Source organism: Mastigoproctus giganteus, chromosome 10, assembly GCF_048544385.1.
Source record: "Mastigoproctus giganteus isolate SK-2022 chromosome 10, ASM4854438v1, whole genome shotgun sequence".
NCBI lineage: Eukaryota > Metazoa > Arthropoda > Arachnida > Uropygi > Thelyphonidae > Mastigoproctus > Mastigoproctus giganteus.
In genome coordinates this window covers 139,361,189-139,380,989 of record NC_143584.1, presented here as the reverse complement: position 1 = coordinate 139,380,989, position 19,801 = coordinate 139,361,189, and the positions used below count along the sequence as shown (strand labels likewise).

At 37.0% G+C, this 19,801-nt stretch overlaps 1 protein-coding gene across 4 annotated transcripts in view; it reads right to left on the bottom strand.

Moving 5' to 3' along the window:
* mio (GATOR complex protein mio) overlaps nucleotides 1-19,801 on the bottom strand; it is a 294,475-nt gene that overhangs the window by 62,073 nt on the left and 212,601 nt on the right. The gene's annotated exons all lie outside the window — the stretch shown is intronic.

Sequence of the window (19,801 nt, the reverse complement as noted above, 5' to 3'; positions counted from 1 at the left end):
GAGCACCCCTTTGTTCCCTTCACCAATCTTGTTGCCCTTCTTTGTACTGGTTCTAGCAACTCTACATCCATCCTAAAATGAGGCCTCGAGACCTGTACACAGTACTCTAGGTGTGGCCTGAAAATTGCCTTGTATAGTGTATAGTGTGTTTGCATCTAACGGCACGAGGGGTTCCCCCCATCTCCACGTTGCTTTCATTGTCGGTGTATCAGTTCACTGGGAAGGCTAGAGATTTAAAAGTGTATGGATTTTGTAAGTGTAGTGTTGTGTATTATTGTTCTTCTGACCATTTAGCCGCTAGACCCCTGCTGGGGCCCAATGCTGTCCACACTATGCCTCGTGGAGGCAGACCAGGTACTAAGTAATTTTAAGTTTTCACTCTGGCAGGTCCTGCCACCTAATTTCCTTAGATTTCAGTGGCAAGATCCTAAGAAAAAATAAATAATAAATAATAATTAAATAGTACCGGGAAGTAGTCACTGAAAGGTTAGGCCGAGAGGGGTTTTCATATGCAGGGGGGAAAGTCAGAAATATGGAGTCAATAGAGATGGCAACCCCACCAGGTGAAAGTTTTAAATTTAAATTTAGACTGTGTGGTGTTATGCTGTGAAAATGAAAAGAGTATGGGAGAGACTGAAGGCTTGGGAGAGGAAACGGGAAGTAAGGGGTCGATAGAGGAGGTGACGCCTGTGGTCAGTGGGGCAGGCCCATGTCTCACCAGGAGGAAAAGGAGGGGAAGAGACAGTGAAACCATCTCCTCCATCCCCAGGGAAGTGGAAAGAAAGTATCGTGCAAGAGACCACAGGTATAGGATCTCCAGTGGCGTTGGCAGCAAAGCTACAATGAGGATTGCCTTGTATAATGAGATAATCACCTCCCTGTCCCTGCTAGCAAAATTCCTATATATATCATTGACAAGACTCCATAACCTGCCCTGGCAGCCCGTCTGCACTGCTCAGCAAACTTCATATTTGACTGCAAAATTTCCCCCAGGTCTTTTTCACTTTCCACTTCCCTGAGTGTAGTACCACACAGTTGGTACATTTCTCTTCGGTTATTGCTAGCCATATGCAGTACTTTGCATTTAGTTGCCACTTCTCAGCCGACTTTCCCAACCTATCTAGATCCGGTTGGAGTAACATACTGTCTTTACTGTTGTTAACAACCCTGCCTACCTTTGTATCATTCTGCAAACTTGGACATTAAACCCGATATACCTTCATCAATACCACTGATAATTATAAAAAACAACAATGGGCCCAACACAGAACCCTGGGGAACTCCACAAACAGCAGTGTCCATTGATTACACTCTGTCATCTCCCACTTAACCATCCCTTTATCCATTGTAGCAACTTACCCTTAATGCCATACCTCTCCAATTTGTACAGCAGTCTTTCATGTGCTACAGTATCAAAAGCTTTCCTGAAATCCAAGTATATAATATCAAAATTATTTTTGGCGTTCAGTTCCTTTGTGACCACATCATAGTATCCAATCAAATTGGTCAGACAAGACCTCCCTTTAACAAACCCACGCTGTCTTAACTATTACTGCAGTCTTGTCTAGATGATCCTGCAATGCTTCTTTAACCAGTAATTCCATTATTTTCCCTGGAACACAAGTTAAACTAACAGGTCTATAGTTACCTGTGTCCCTTTGAATGCCCCCCCCCCCCTTTGTGAATTGGTGATACATTTGCACACCTCCAGTCCATGGGGACCTGCCCTGAGTCTAAGGAAGCTCTCATAATTATAGCTAAAGATGTGCTTACTTTCTTTGTTGCCTCCTTTAATATAACTGGATAGATTTTGTCCACACCAGGTGCCTTCCTTATGTTTAACTTCAACAATTTCTCATCCACTTTGCTCTCAGTTATTACAAAATCACTTAGCTCCCTGTTAGCGTTTGATAAACCTCTGACACTCCCCTCATTGATTAACTCCTCATGTGTGAATGTAGAAGCAAAATACTCATTCAGTTTATCAGCTACGTGAGCATGATCATCAATAGTCAACCCATCTATGTTAAGTGGTTCAATCTGATTCATCCCTTTCCTTCTAGAATTTACATAAGTAAAGAACTCTTTGCTGTTTTCTTTGCATCCTTTGCCTAAGATTTCCCGTAATCTACCTTCGCCTGCCTAGCCTCCTTTGTGACTTGATTACAGACTAGTTTATACCCCATAGGCTTTTGTGTTGCCTGATACTTTATATGCATCCTATACATTTTTCTTCTCTGCCACCAGTCTCATTAATTCATCTGACATCCATTTAGGCATAAACCTTGAATAGTATTTCTTAGATGGAATGAAAAGCCTAGTAGCCTCCAAAATTAAGTTGCTGAAAGGCTTCACATTTAGAATTCAACGTTGGTAATATCATCAGTTGATTCCACTGTACAGAATTTAAAAACTGTCTGAGAGAGACCTCTGTAGTCACCTTTACGAAAGGAAAAGCCCTTCCCTTTAGCCTTGATGGTTGTTACATCTTTCAGTAATTCCCACATCAGTACACTGTAATCACTGTCACCCAGTGGTTCTTTTATCTGCAAATTCTTAATGCATGAATAATCACTGCTGATAATCAGATCAGGAGTATTACTCCTGCTGGTTGTCTCTCGAACATGTTGCTGTAGAAAACAGTCATCCAATAAATCCACAAAAGTCTTGCAAGTGTACGAGTGACTAACCCACAAGTTCCGGTCAATATCTGGCAAGTTAAAATCCCCCATTATATGGCATTCTGATTTACTGGCCCACTATTTCTCTGCACAATTGCTCATTATACTCATCAGATTCATTAGGCCTATAACACACACCTACTCTCATTTTTACTTTCCCAGTGTTTCACACCAAACAGACTCAATACTGCATTGTTCACCAACATCAATTGTATGCACTTCCTTAGATTTTCTGTGTTTCTTAACTAAAAGCATAACCCTCCTCCCTTCCTGTCTATCCTTCCTGTACATATTGTACTCTCCAAATTCCAATTCTGCACTGCTTATATCTGTGTGACATCACGTCTCTGATATCCCAACAATATCTACCTTTAATGTCTTGACTAGCACTTCAAGCTCATCAAATTTATTAATTATGCTCCTAGCATTGGTGTACATGCAAGTATACATGCACCCATTCCTACTCTTGGTTACCCTAACACAGCCCATGTATTTATTTGTTCCACTATGACCCCCAACAGTCCTGGAAATTTCCATTACCTTGCTTTCCAGGTTGCTGCTCATTCTAATAGAAGCAGTGCAAGAATCAACTTTTGCCTCTGCCTGCAGCTACTGTTAACCTTTTAGTCTGTGTATTCCTCCAAGCTAGCAGTTTTCCAATCCACCTAACACTGCCTCGATAGCATCAGCAAATATTCTTGCATCCTTTCTATTTAAGTGTACCCCATTCCTGTAGAAGTAGTCTCTCCTGTCAACAAGCACAGACGAGGCTGAAAAAAAATTCTACCCCTTGAGCCTTGCACAATCTCTCCAGGGCTGAATTGATCAACAAGGCTCTCAATCATATACTCCCTCCTATCGTGGCTGGGCAGAATTGCAGACACTTTCACATTCAACCCTAACTTGCGACTTTTTTTCAACATTGACCTGTACTTGTTGAGTAAATCTGCAGATCTCTTACTATTAATGTCATTAGTTCCAAAGTGTACAACAACATCACCTTTTGTGCCCTTAAAAGATATCTGCTCTACAATGTCATCAACTTTTGCCCCAGGCAGACATACCCTGGTCCTGTTCCACCTATCCTTCTTGCATAGTATATTCCCCGTCTCCCTGACAATAGTCACGAACAATAACTAGTTCCTTTTGTACCAGCGCATTTTGCCTTGGAGATTGCCTCTGTTTTGTCTGATGCACAGGAGTGAGCTCTGCCGTTCAGCTGGGAGCATGATGGGGCCCCTCTAATTTCTTCGAGGGCATTTACCCTACACCTCAAGCTCTCATAGATGCCCATTAGAACGCTGAGTTGGCGCCTAATTCCTTGACACTCTAGACACCTAGCACACACAAAGACATCCTTGGCTAGATCATGTCCTGTTTTAGAAAGGTCGGCAAACATTTCACATTTCGCACATTTTTTGAGACTGTGATGTGTTGGAGAATCGCCCGCTTTGTTTCTCCCCCGAGTCACAGCATACTCTCTAGTCTGGGTTATGATTTCCGTTTAAATACAATTTAATTAACAATGAATTTTAATAAGATTAATATTATTTTTGATTAATTGATAATACTATAATAAGCTAACATATTCCTAATACAGTGCTTCATATTACGCTATCTAGTTTACTTTATACCTTAAGCTATCAGTTCGAGATATATATACGTTAAGCTATTTCTTATTGATTACAATATGGCGGCTAGTTCAACAATATTGGCACCAACACCGGGAGTCATAACTTCCAAAAATCGCTGTTTAAATTCAAAATAAGAAGCTCACGAATGCTATTAAACCTATTTAATATCGCTGTAAAACACAATGTACTATGTTACTTAACAAAGAATACAGCAAAAATTTAAAATATTTATATCTCTTTACAGCGGCCAAAAATCTACCGACTTTTCTCTTCTGAACGGCAGCCTTATAAGGAGCTGATTCAATGTCCTCAGTTTCAATGTATTGTTCATCCTTGTTCCTTTTCAGTCCTGATATCCCAGGCTGTGGATCCATTATAACAATCTTTTAGGGCAGTGGTTCCCAAACTTTGCACCATGGCACCCCATGGGATATTTTAAATTTTCAATGGAAACAGCGATACTCGACATCTGTTGGACACCATGCAAACTACTAGCTTGAGGCAGTTCACAGTTTCAACATTACTTATTAAGTTGTTTGGACCTAAATACAGGAACTCCCTGACTTTTGTAATACTCAACTTATGGAAATTCGACTTCACGTAAGTTTTTGTCAGCCAGTGCAAACTTAAAAAATTCGTGAAAATATCGTAATGTGAACCCAATAACACACTGTTTTTTTTTTTTTTTCTGTAATTCGTTCCAAGTCCTTGGAAGTTGAAAATTTTGCTGTATTACTAAACTATTTATCTCTCTAAAAGGCCATATTTATAATGGAAATTGCACTACCCTTTCATCGTTATCATATGCTCCCGTTATAAGAATCAATTTTGAACATCTTTGATATTTTTCTAAAGAATGTTTCTGGAGGTCACTAACATTAAACAATTTGAACTTAGCCATTTATTGGGCTTTTCTAATTATAAACGGGTAGTAAAGTCAATCTTATTGCCGTTTGTTTGTTTGTTATTTGGTTTTAAGGAGCATTAGCAACTAAGGCCATATTGCTACGGGGATATGCAGTGGTCATTCCCTGACCTTTCCATATCCTCCGTATTTGGTGGTCATGGGCTCGAATCCCAGTCTAATCAAGAAGCATGTGCTACGCACTGTTGCTCCTGCCCATCTGGCTACGGAGGTGCCAATCTTATTGCATTTGCGATAACACTAATAACTGCAATTGTGTGGGTTTTTATGCTATTTTGGTGAAATGTGTTTCCCTTCACTGAAATCTTCAATCATATAAAAAAACATAAATAAATTTTCAGAATCTTCTCTTCATTCTTATTTACAATGATGAAAGAAAAGCGACCAACGAAAAGTGCAGGAAACAAAACAAAATTGATTTTGAAATTAAAATGAAAATGATTAAGAAGTATGAAGCATGACAAAGTCTGTCATCTGTTGCAAGGGGAATTAGGTCTTGCTGCTTCAACAGTGAATACTGTTTTAAAGGACAGTGCACGTATAAAAGAACATGTCAAAGGATCAATACACTTAAGATCGACAGTGATCACAAAGATATTAAGGATAAGTATGGCAAACCCCAAGCCAAGTTTCTGGCAAGCAATGAGTAGTTTAATAGGTTCAAACATCGTGCTGGTTTCCACAATGTTAATGTATGCAGTGAAGTCGACAGTGCTGATTCTGCAGCTGCAGAGTAATTTTGTGATGTGTTGGAAAAAATTATTGATGAAGGCAGCTATTCAACTCGGCAAATTTTTAACATTGACAAGACTGCTCTGTATAGGAAAAAAATGCCGGATTGAACATACATTGCCAAAGAGGAAAATACAATGCCAGGTTTCGAGGCTTCAAAAGATAGGGTCACACTCTTGCTTGAGTCTAATGAGCGGGAGATTACAGGTTAATACCACTGCTTGTGTACCATTCTGGAAATCCTTGTGCATTTAAGGGAATCAATAAAGCCACCCTACTCGTGCATTTCTGATCAAACCAGAGAACATCGATAGCAATATCTCTCTTTAAGGATTGGTTTAAATTCTGCTTCATTCACAAGGTTGAAAAATATTGTAAAGACAACGACGTTCCTTTCAAGATTTTGCTTGTATTAGATAATGCTCCTGGACATCCTACACATCTCACTAAAAAGGCCTCTGTGGTCAGGAAATCTATCCATAATTGATGCCGCCAGCTCTGACCAATTATAACTTATAATTGGTGAGAGTTGGCAGCATCAATTATGGATCCTACACATCTAGATGATTTCAATTCAAATGTGAGAGTCATATTTCTAATCCCAAACACGACTTTATTCATCCAACCTGTGGATCAGGGTGTTATTTCGAAGTCAAAAGCATACTATTTAAGTACAACATTTGCTCAGGCATTGTCTGCAGTAGATGGTGAGAAAAATTTTACGTTTAGAAACTTTTGGAAATCTTACAATATTTACCACAGCATCTTAACACATTAATAAGGCCTGGGCAGAAATTACTAAAAGTTGTTTAAAAGCCGCATGGAAGAAAATATGCCCGTGGCATGTAAAAGGCTTCGAAGGATTTGAGAAAGACGAATCACATGAAGAGGTTACAGATAAGATTGTAAAGGTTGCAGAGCTACTTCGGCTGAAGATTGTTGCCAAAGACATGAAGGAGTTAATAGAGGAAGAAGAGAAGGAATTATCTAACGAAGAGCTTATTGACTTGCAGGCAGCCATAGTGAAAGAAGAAAATGCTGATGAAGCTCAAGATGAACCAAATGAGGAGCCAAGAATCTTCATCACCAGAGAGATGGCAATGGCATTTTGTGAAATTGCACCGGCAATGGCGAGGTTTGAGAAGATGGATCCTGACAGCAAATGATTCTTAAAAGTTAACAGAGGGATAAATTATATGCTTGCTTCTACAAAGAAAGCTACAATTCAAAGAAAAAAGCTGATGTCCAGTCATCCATTAATATGTTCTTTCATCAGGTTGAATGACCGACCCCTTCTAAATCTCCACAGCGGCATACTTATGAGCTGAAGACATCGATTCTGGCGATGATGCTCAAGAGGCAAAACTTACTGACTGACGTTATGCCTGTCTCCTCTCTTTTTTTTGTAATTTTATAATTTTTTAATTTTTTTAAATTGCACACTTTTGTAATTTTTCTTGTGTATGACAAAAAATTTAATAAATAAAATAAATAATTCTATTTATATGTTCATCGCACATTTCTTTTTTGATTCAATCAATTCAGCGAGCACAGATGCGAGTGCTGCACAAGGATGGGGGGAATTTCGACTTACATAGCAATCCACGGGGAGTTCCTGCACTTAATAAACGGGACTGTTAGATTTTTCTTTTGGCCTAGGGGCGCTGTGAAAAAAATGAGACACTAAGGGCATCATGAACCAAGAAAGTTTGGGAACCTCTGTTTTAGGGTAAAATTTTACAGGAAGATACTTTTGTGGAAAATACTAAACTAGATAAGATAACTTCAACATAAGCAAAGAACATATGAAACTGTGAACCAAGTATACAGCTTTTACAATGCTCTCTAGACAGTACGATTGACACTAAGAAAAATTCCAGCCATAATGAAAATAGAGCATGGTTCAAAAGGTGTACCACTATCAAACAGCTCATTTCATTGTAAAGTGCTCATTTATTGACTGCAACTGAATGGGTGCACACAGGCAACTCTCGGTTTATGAACAAATTCCATTCCAAGACGTTGTTCGTTATGTGTATCTTGCATTCCTGAGCTTTTACGATACGTATCGCATAAGTTAGCAACCATTTTAAAGCATTAAAACTATGTACTAAACCAGTGGTGCATAAATTGTGGGGCGTAACCCATCTGGAGGTTGCAGGATAAATGAAGGGGGTTGTGCCAATTTTTAAATAAAATTATTTTTTGTGTAGAGAACTTACTACTCGAACGAAGCCTGAGATACAGATGAACCCTACTGTCACTCAAATTTTGTTAAGGTGGTTACACATGTGACGAATATGGCATTACGTATTGTCCACATCGGAAATACACCTTAATTTGCTCACTGGTTATGGACACACAGAAAGCAGCTGACTGGTGCGACTTCTCAGTATTACTCAATTGCTGAGTAGTACTCAGAAGTACTACTCAATTGCTGAATGGTAATCTCTCTCTAGCTCTTAATTTGTGTTTCCTAAAGCACAAATTCTCAAATTGCCTAAAGGCAAGAGGTGTGAATGGTGGAGTAAATATATGTTATATAGCAAGTGTAGTGCACACATGCTTTATTCTGCATTGTAATTCGGTGCTTTCATGTCAACTTGGCTGTGTTTTTCATTCTACTGCTACTTTTTATATTCCATGTTTAATTATTATTATCGTAGTTTTTAAGAAGAAAAAATATTTTACCATGGACATTTGGGTAATTAGAACAAAATGGCTGAGGAGTGATGACAATAATGTTGCTACAGATACCTCACAAGCTAATGAAATATAGCATGTGAAAATTTGGATACTAACGTTATTTAAAGTGTAGTGACACACCAATTTATGGTAGAGGGCTATCATTCCAAATCAAAAGGAATGAAAAAGAATAGAAAACATCAAGAGGAATTTATGAAGTACAGCTTCACTTACAGTGTTGTTGATGAAAAATTGGCTAAAGAAAGCATGAAACCTATTAAATTAAAAAGACACAAACATACGAACATCCAGAGCTAATGAAAAAATCTGAATCCTTTTTAACTGAATCTCTTGTTCGCCAAGCTGCAATAAAAACAATTTCAATTATGCACAAAGAAAAGTACAGCAATTTAAAAACCATTCCTCTGTCCGTAGACACAGTCTCGCAGCATATTACAGTTATCGTGGACAACATAAAATTCAATTTATTAAATCGATTGAAAGTCCAATTTTTGCAATATAGGTAGATGAATCCACAGATATTTCAAACCTTGCTCAACTTATTGTATACATCGTAGATACTGCTACGAGTGGATATTTTGGTGGATTTTCTATTTTGCAAAGCTTTATTAAAAGTACAAAGACGGTTTGTTTGCTATTTGGTTTTTAGGAGCATTAGCAACTAAGGCCATATTGCTCCAGGAATATGCAGTGGTCATTCCCTGACCTTTCCGCATCCTCCGTATTTGGTGATGACAGGCTCGAACCCCGGTCTAATCAAGAAGTGTGTGCTACGCACTGCTGCTCCTTCCCACCTGGCTACAGAGGTGCCATACAAAGACGGGCAAGAAGATTTTCGATGTTATAAATATTTTCTTTCAAGCAAATAATCTAACATGGAACAACTGTGTTGCGATTTGTACTGATGATTTGGCTGCATTAACAGAAGAAAATAAAGGTTTAAAAGGCAAAGTAAAGGAAATTGCTCCAAATACAGTTTTTAATCAATGCATTATACATAGGGAAGCATTAGTAGCAAAGGAAATGCAAACTGATTTTCATGAAGTTTTGAAAGATGCAGTGAGTGTGATCAACTTTATTAAAAGTAGGAGCTTAAACAGCAGACTTTTTGCTATACTTTGTAATGAAATGAGATCCACTTATGAAATGCTTCTTTTATATACAAAAGTGAGGTGGCTGCCCAGTGGTAAAGTGTTGCGATGCTTTTTGACCTCAAACATGAAGTTGTGTTTTTATAGGATAAAAATTAGAACCTTCCTCAATTGTTTACAAATCAAAAATGGCTTGGGAAAACTTAGTTACCTTGTTGACATATCTGAAAAACTTAATGATTTAAATTTTAAGTCTTCAAGGACAAGGAACAAACATTAATACCTAGTGATAAAATAGAAGCTTTCAAAAAGAAGCTTAATCTTTGGAAAACTGAATTTGAGTGTAATAATACTAAAATGTTCCCATGTTTTTCTGTTAATAGCAATAATATTGTCATTTTACAATTTACAGATATCATTGCCACCCACATACGAATAACAAAGCTAATTAAAAATTTTAACAAACGATTGAATGTATCTCCAGAAAAAAAAGTTGTATTGGATTTGTGATCCATTTGCTTTTGAAATTTCTTCATTCCCTGAAATTACCATTCAGCAAAAGGAAGATCTTATTGACCTGTTTTCTGATGGAGCATTACATGCTCGTTTCAAGACTACAGCTTGTGAAAAATTTCAGCTTTCTCTTTAAGATGAGTATCCAAAATTATTGAAAATGGCGATACAAACATTTCTATCTTTCGGGTCTACATATTTATGTGAGGTTTGTGTCTCAAAATTAACAACTATAAAAACAAATTAGCATTTCAAATATTGCGCAAAATATTATTGGTTATCCAGGCTCAGCCTTCTCATTTGCATTTGTGTTTTGTATTGTAATTGTTATTTTTTTTTTTATTGTATTGTAATCTTAGTTGAAGGATAAGAATATAGTTTGTTGTTTTTGCTGTATTCAAATAAAATATTAAACAATTATTTTAATATGTAAATTAAAAGGAAACAATTTTTTTATTCCTTTCTCAGTACTCTAATAAAATTTTTTACTACATAATCTATAAAATGCTATTTTTCTTCTATAAAAATCTGGGCATCCTACCTCTGGGTTTACATTGGGGGGTCGCGTCAATTTTATATTTAATAAAGGGGGTCACAAGCGAAATAAGTTTGCGCACCACTGTACTAAACATCGAAAGGTCTACACAAGTTTTATTGCAATGTCCATGTATGTGCAATGGTTTATCGTATATGATAGGTAAAAAAAATAAGAAAATAATAAAAAAACAAGATATCATACTTGTTAATTTTAATTAAAAACATAGAGATACAAAATAGAAATAAGGAAAATGAGTACTACCATAATATATGTACTGTACATACATATGTATTCAACTTTTACTTGTCAATATCTTCATCAGAGTTCAATATTCTCCACATAAGTGACACTAGGTGCAGATGCGGTAGATGAAAAGGCATCTGATAATGAAGAAACAGATGGTTTTCCCTTTTTAAAATATGTTTTTATAGAAGATTGCACAGTTAGTTTTTTTTTCTTCAAAAATCTCACTGTAGCATGCTAGACAGTCATAAGTGCCTCTTTTCACTTTTTCAATCCTTTCCATATTCGCGCCTTCTTCAAAGATTGCCAACCCCTCAGAAATTGATTTAAAAGCTGCAGCCATTTTCTGCCTTGTAAACGTTCTGGGAGGCTGTGGAATATCAGGTTCTTCTGTTACTTCAGAATTTAGATGTGTCTCTATTTCAATTATTTCAACAGTTGTAAATTCCTCAAAATGTGAGTCCAAAAGCTCTCTCATATCAGTCACATCAAGGTCAAAGTCCATTTTATTGCCCAGTTCAACAATTGCTTCAGTCACAGGTTATACTGGTGTCTCAAAATCACTTAAATTATTCACAAACTGTGGACACAAGTTTTTCCACACACCACTTTTAGTTTTATTAACCAAGAACAGTTCAGTATAATTATAATATAATAATTTTCTGATAATTATTGTAATAAATACATTTTTTAAAAGTTTATTTATTTAAATCTTACAATTATGTTTACTATACATTTGGCATTTCATTTTATAAGGAACTCTATATATTGGCGACTTTAAGAAATTTTGAATGAATTGTGCCATTCGTTATAGCGAATGTTTGTTTACAGAGAGTTGCCTGTATTGTGTCAAGGCACAAAAATTGCAGTTCGTTTTGATGCAAGTCTTTACAAGTCATACTGACTACATAGGAGGTCAAATCTCCTGTGTGGTCAGTGTGGAAGATTAGATATGAGCTATAGCACAAAGGTAGTCAAAATTACAAAATAAAATGATAAAAAAAAAAAAAAAAAAAAAGAGGGCAAAAAAAGGGCAAATAACCAATAAGAGGGCAAAATATAATTAGATTATTGTTCAAACCAGAAATAAAAAAAGATGTACAACATCACCCAAATGGTTATAGCTAATGTGCAGATCACTACAATAGGAAAAATTGGTGTTTCTGAGCTATCTGCCTTTAATTCTATACTAGGCTATTTAAAAAAATATACAGGGTGATTCACTACTAATCAAGTACGAGTACGAGTACTCGAGTACTAATCCGAGTACGAGTACTAATCCGAGTACGAGTACTCGAGCGATAGGCCAACGATTGGGTATTTCCCAATCCACTGTATGGAGGATACTGTCAACAAACCAAATGCGACAAACTTGCAGGAGGTGTAGGGGGCACAAAGACGAATTGGAATCACATAGCATTGCAGGGTCCGAAATGCCTTCGTCATGAGGTAGAGGACGTTGAACGGGAGGTCGCGTGAACAGCGATCCTGCTGGAAGTCAACATTTGCGAACCAGTTCCCGAGGCAGTAGGATGGACGAGTATTCAAACGTTGAACTGGCCAACATGCACCTCGCATATGGAGCTGCGGACTGTAATGGGCACGCCGCTCTGTGCTTGTACCAGGAACATTTCCTGCACAGGCGTGCTCCTCATCATACAATTTTCGCACGTGTGCACAGAAGGTTACGTGAGACTGGTTGTTTCACGAGAGGTACCATGAATCGAGAGCGAACAACGAGGACGCCAGACAATGAGGAGAATGTCCTACATCTTACAGAAGGCAATCCGAGTACGAGTACTCGAGCGATAGGCCAACGATTGGGTATTTCCCAATCCACTGTATGGAGGATACTGTCAACAAACCAAATGAGTTCATACCATCTGCAATGCGTCCAATCATTGGAGCCTGCAGATTATCCACTCCGGAGGACCTTTGCTACTTGGTTTCTTCAAAAGAAACGGTTCGCAAATGCTGACTTCCAGCAGGATCGCTGTTCACGCAACCTCCCGTTCAATGTCCTCTACTGCATGATGAAGGCATTTCAGACCCTGCAATGCTATGTGATTCCGATTCGTCTTTGTGCCCCCTACACTTCCTGCAAGTTTTTCGCACTGGTAGTGAATCACCCTGTATAACATCCTACCATTACTTAATGAGATTATAAATAGGCACTCCACAAAATATTAAGAGAATGAATTTAATTCTTAGACATACATACATCTTTTTCCTTTAAGTATTGCAGATTACACCTTAGCTTCATCTTTCTTTATGCAAGTATATATATGTGTTGTGTATTACAATATATACATGAACATATACAGCAATACCTCGCATAGTGCGGTTAATGGTTTGGAAAAAACTAGCACACTGACTGAATCAGCACTAAATGGGGAATAGTTTCAATGGGAAAATAATGATACATGGGTATCATAAGGATTTTTTATAGTAGAAATAATTATGCATTATTAGTTATAAAAAATAATAAATACAAATAAATACAAGCATGGGCTTTTATTTAATGAAGTAGATTAAGAATGAAATGAATTGTTAAACTTTATTGTGAAAAAGGAGAACAATGGCAATTTTATTTTGAAAAAATGAAAGATAGAAAATATTACTGATTAAAGAAAAATCTATCTAATTTGCACCATTTTGTTTTTCTTCTTTTCTTTGTGGAGTTCTTGGCAACACTGAATGGCATTTTCTAATGCTCATCGGGCATTAATGATATGCTGTACGTCTGGATCATGATTCATAATTAAGTCTGAAGCAGTTTCTACTGCCCTAAACATTTTTTCAAGTTCTTGTAAGGGAAATTCTTTTTCTCACACTTTAGTAGCTCCTTCGTTACACTCTGGACTTTCTTCTGCTTCCTCATATGCTTGTCCTTGGTCTAAGTTAAGGAGAGTATCATTATCAAGAGGTTGAGAATATGAGTCAATGCACTCTCAAACATTAGGCCATTTCCAAAGACTCAAATCCAAGACTGTGTTCAATTTTGATGACATCTTCAGAAACATCCTGAATTTCAGACTCAAAGCTGCAGGAATTGCTTGCACAATTAGGCAAAGCTTGCTTCCACATTGCTCTTATGTTACTCTCGCTAACTTTGAGCCGTGCTTCATTTATGTTTTTGATAGCATTTTTGGTGTAATTTTTCCAGAATTCATCCAAGGATGGTGCGACTCCTCCAGTTGTAGCCTTTATTGCTTGAGAAAAAGTTCATCTCAAATAATATGCTTTAAACGTAGAAATTACACCTTGATCCATTGTTGCAGTAGAGATGTTATGTTGGGAGGAGAAGAAAATGAATTTTAACATTTTCATTAAAGTCACAAAGTCCAGCTGGATGCCCTAGTGCATTATTCAATAACAACAAAGCTTTAAAATCCATGTTGTTTTCTTTGCAGTAACATTCGACTGCAGGACAAAAGTAAGTTTTAAACCACTCTTCAAAAAACGTTTTCATTACCCAAGCTTTTTTATTTGAACGCCAAACAACTAGGAGAGCCTACTTTGCATAACTGCTAAGTGCTCAGGGGTTTTCCGCATGGTACACAAGCATGGGCTTTAATTTAAAATTGCCAGATACATTCCCGCAAAGCAAAAGTGTCAGATGGTCTTTTGATACCTTGTAACCTGGTTGAGTTTTTTCATTTTCTGATAGAAAAGTTCTAGAAGGCATTTTTTTCCAAAACAAACCCATTTCATCAATACGTAAACCCTCGACTAATAGGGGAGACAGGGTGTCCGTTAATGCCAAAAGTCCATTAAATCGAATGTAACCTGGGGGGCATTTTTTATTGTTCTTAATGTAAAAAAAAAAAAAGCTTTAATACAAGATACAGTACTGTACAATATAAAATTATTAAATTATAATAAAGAATACATAATATTTACTCACCTTTTTGACTGTGTAGTTGAAGAGTATTTTGCCGTGACCATAGTTATGTTATGTTATTTGATTTTCAGGAGCATTAGCAACTAAGGCCATATTGCTCCGGGGATATGCAGTGGTCATTCCCTGACCTTTCCGCATCCTCCGTATTTGGTGGTCACAGGCTCGAACCCCGGTCTAATCAAGAAGCGTGTGCTACGCACTGCTGCTCCTGCCCACTTGGCTACGGAGGTGCCGCCATGACCATAGTGGTATTAGTATAGTAGTCATTATTCAGTGTTTGAAGGTAGGGGTGAAGGGAAATTCTCAGCTTCAGATTCTTCTGAAATGTTCACAAATTGAGGCACTGGTGTTATCTGTTTGCTTGTAGACGGTTGAGATATACAAGCAGTTGGAGGTAAAATAGGAGTGGGAGTCGGTGAAGTTTGCTTAAAGAAAGCATCCAGCTTCAGTTGTTTGCCACTCTGATGTTGTTTCTTAATAATGATCGCCCTGAACTGCCGAAAATGTTCATAGTAACGGACAATTTCAGGGTCAGAAGATGTCCCTATGTAGTGGATGGTGATGTCCATGAGACTATGCTGGTGCAATTTACTCTTCCTCAATGTCTTCTCCTTCTTCTTCTTCCCCTGCCTTGCCATATTGAACCTCATCCACAATTTCTTCTTCAGTGAGGACTTTGGTAGCCAGAATCACCTTCATCATTTTCAAGCCATTTCAGAACATCATCTTCAGTTGTTTCCCAGTTTCCAGCATTTACAAGGGTGCACTAAAAGTCATTTGCCTCAAATCCTTCAAAATCCAAATCCAGTTCAATATTGTACAATAACTTCTTCCAACCATTTGCCAAAGTCGTAATCTTCATCTCCTTCCAAGCAGTTGCAAAGTTAAAGAGCGCAGACTTAATGTGGTAGGCTCATAGATTCTGAAGTGTCCTGGATCCTCTTGTGTCTTCTTTTGCATCTTCTTCTTCCTCCAACAAAACCATTACTTCTTCCAAAAAGTTCTTCTTATACAGTCTCTTGCAGGCAGCAATTATTCCCTGGTCCATTGGCAGAATGGCTGAAGTTGTGTTAGGAAGAAAAAAAGACATTTAATTCTGCTATCCTTACTAACTTCTCAGCACTAGGATGAGCAGGGGCATTGTCAAGAAGCAACAATGCTTTTAATCCCAGAAAAAAAATTTTCAGGGACAAAGTGGTTGAAGAACCAGTCAGAAAAAATCTCTGAAGTGAACCATGCATTCTTTGAGCTGGTGTAAATAACAGGCAACTGATTCATAATGTCTTTAAAAGTGCGTGGTTTCTTTGATTTCCCTACCATCATGGGCTTCAAGCGATGCAAGCCATTAGCATTTGCACAAAGTAAGGCAGAAATTCGCTCCTTACTTAATTTGCGACCAGGCGTATTGTGTTCATGTTTGTAGGCTAGCGTATTTTCAGGAACAGCACGATAGAACAGGCCAGTTTCATCGGCATTGTAAACCTGTTATAAAATAAGGCCCTCAGATTTAATAAGTTCATTTATAAATTTTCTAAATGGCTTAACTTGTGAAGTGTCTGCACTTAAAGATTCACCACAGGTTTTCTTGTTCACAATGCCATGCCTTTTTCAAAAACACCACAGCCATCCATCACTTGTCTTAACATTAAGTCCCATGTGTTTTCCAAGAGTTTCACATGCAGATTTCAACTCAAAACTTCATACATTAACACCACTAGATCTCTGTTGAATATACAACTTATACACAGCTTCTTCTAAGTTTTTATCTTGCACAACTTTCATGTGTTTTCTACTCCCTTCTGTTGAACCACATTTAGAGCTATCAACACTGTATTTTAAAGAAAAATGTTGCAATTTGGCCTTTGATTTACGGATATCAGAAACAGTGTTTTTTTACAACGTAAATTTCACAAACATGTGCTACTGAGACGCCTTGTTCTAATTTTTCAATTAGCTCTAATTTCTGTGCCACGTTTAAGTTATGGCACATTTTGGCCTATGTTCTTTGTGCCCTTAAACACCCATACCAATAATACCAGTACATTTAAGTTCACACGCTTTCTTTTAACTCCTCTATCACTTGATGACATCCATTTTAAATTGTACGGATTGCAGAATTATTTAATAAATAAAGTCACAATTCAGAAATCACAGAAACACTCTGACCGCATGATAGCTTGAGGTAGTCTGAGACCGAAACAAAGTGAGTCGGTAAACCTGCAGTTTAGTGTCCCGAGTCACGTTCAGCTTGCAAGTCACCATCTGCACTTATCTGTTATCTGGGAAAACGGCTATTTGAACAAGTTTTCAGAAAGAATAAAAAACAATTTCCTGAATTTGATTATAAAAATAAAAGTAGATAATTATCAAAATAATAATGGAAATAGGTAATTATTATTAATTTTTAATTAATAATGACAAGTTTTGTATAACCTAAAAAAAAATAATATGGTCAAGATTAATATGTACATTACTGTATTATTATTTGTCCGGTCCGTTAAATCTTAAATCCGTTATATGGGGGTCCGTTAAATCGAGGGTTTACTGTACTACAAATCTGGTTATCTTTGTACTCAACTTTTTCAATAATTTCTATAAATTCTTTAGGAAATTTTTCGGCAGCATCTTTGTCTGCACTTGCACTTTCCCCTATAATACGGACATTATGAATCCCCGAGCATTTTTTAAAACGAAAGAACCAACCATGACTTGCCAAAAATGTTTCATCAGTTGCTCCGTAATTTTCTTCCATTACATTTTCTTTTCTTTAAGTGCATTGAAAAGACTCAGCTTTTGTTTGAATTTCCATTTGACTTAACGTGATTCGCTTTTGATTGCAATCTTCTATCCATATTTACCATTAGACAGCTCCTTTTCTTTACAATTGTTTTTGAGGCCAAAGAGTTTGTAGTTTTTCCATACTCTTTGTACTGATTCTTTTCTTTTACAATTCTTCTTATAGATGTTTAATTTATTCCTTGGCCTCGTGCAAGTTTGGCAAACAAAGCACCTTCTTCGTGGCATTTGATGATTTCAAGTTTCTCTTCTAATTTCAACCATTTACGTTGCTTTGGCTTGGTAACATCCCACTTTCTTTTTTCATTCATAATAAAGGGATCACTGAGGGAAAAAAATCACAAAAAGGATACACCTGTGAAGAAGCTGAACTTAAACTACCTTTGGAAGTGATGCCAATACTTATATATAGTACATATGTGCATTGTATAAGCTTGAAGAAAGATCTAGAATAAGTGAGTGATGCAAATTTGTGGAGATCATTCTAGAAAAATGTCAGCCATATATGACTGCATTATCAATCGCAGTTACAGATTAAAAACCACACTACAGTGAATCTCGTACTGTTTGAAGCTGCACCATGTGAGGTATTGCTGTATAATATATGATTTTAAATTCACGATAGCTAAAGTATCAGAGAAGACCAAAGCCATTGGGAAATGAATGAACGTTGTACACCTTGAATATATATATATATATATATATTACATGTTTACTTAAGTTGGAAGGCAGGAATAAACTTTTTAGTTAAAAATCTGAAACTTTTTAGCTAGGTATGTACCTTCAGTCAAAATCAAGTGCAACTACCCCAAAGGAAAAAAAATATATTAAAACTTTTTCAATGTATTCTATTTATAATTAGCACCATGCTCTGCTATAATTGTATATAAAATTTTAAATAGTTTTCTTATTTAGGGAGATTGTACTTGATTTTGACTCAAGGTACATATCAAGGTTACCTATCCATTTGCTATTTTAGCTAAAAAATTTATTCCTATGTTCAACTTAAATAAACACATTTTTAAAAACACACACACACACACACACACACACACACACACACACACACACACACACACACACACACACACACACACACACACACACACACACACACACACACACACACACAGAATGGTTATAATTATAGTACATTAATTCAGCCACGGCTGTAGGTGGAAACATGTCAGTGGTAGAAAATGAAATTTGAAATGAACAGTATCCAATCCATGCAGAAATGGAAAGTATAAAAAGAATATTAGTTCCAAAAACTGCTGCCAGGAGAATTGATGGTGTGTGTGTGTGTGTTAATAAATAAAGTCACAATTCAGAAATCACAGAAACACTCTTGTGATTTCCATCCCTGATCATTCTGAGAGGATTTAAAAAGGGGGATGGTGAATGCAGATATTCTCAAAATGGTACTTCAAAAGAAGGATCTTGTTTTGTTAGCAAAGCTGGTTTACCAGAACAGCAGAAACTCCCTGGCTGTGCATAGAAAATGCCAGTAGAGTGATGGTCACAAGAATTGCATCACCCTTTTGAAGTTTAATAATTCCTTAATAACTCCCTTTAAGGTAAAATTATGTCATATCAAGACACTATCACACTGTCCTGTAAAACTAGTGTGATAATGAGTCATCATTCTGTAATATTAGAGTGGTATTGCATCACCTTGTTTATAAAAGCATCACCTGCTGTCATCTGTCTTCACTTCCTATTCAGCAGTGGTATGGCACACCCTCGGTTAACTTAAGAAAGAAAAGCGTAATTACTGCCCTTGATAGGGAGGGCTTTTCTAGTTGATATATAGCTGGAAGGGTTGGCTGTAAATAGTCTATGTGCAAGATTACTTAAAAAGAAATGTGAGACCAGAGATGCCAAAAGAATCTGGAACAACACTGAAACGGAAAAGTACTGCAGAACAGGAGAGGTTGAAGCATCTATGCTCCCATGATGATCGCTGTGCAAGTTCCACTAACCTAAAATCCACATGGGAGGAACATACTGAGATGGATGAATGTGGCAGAACTTTCTG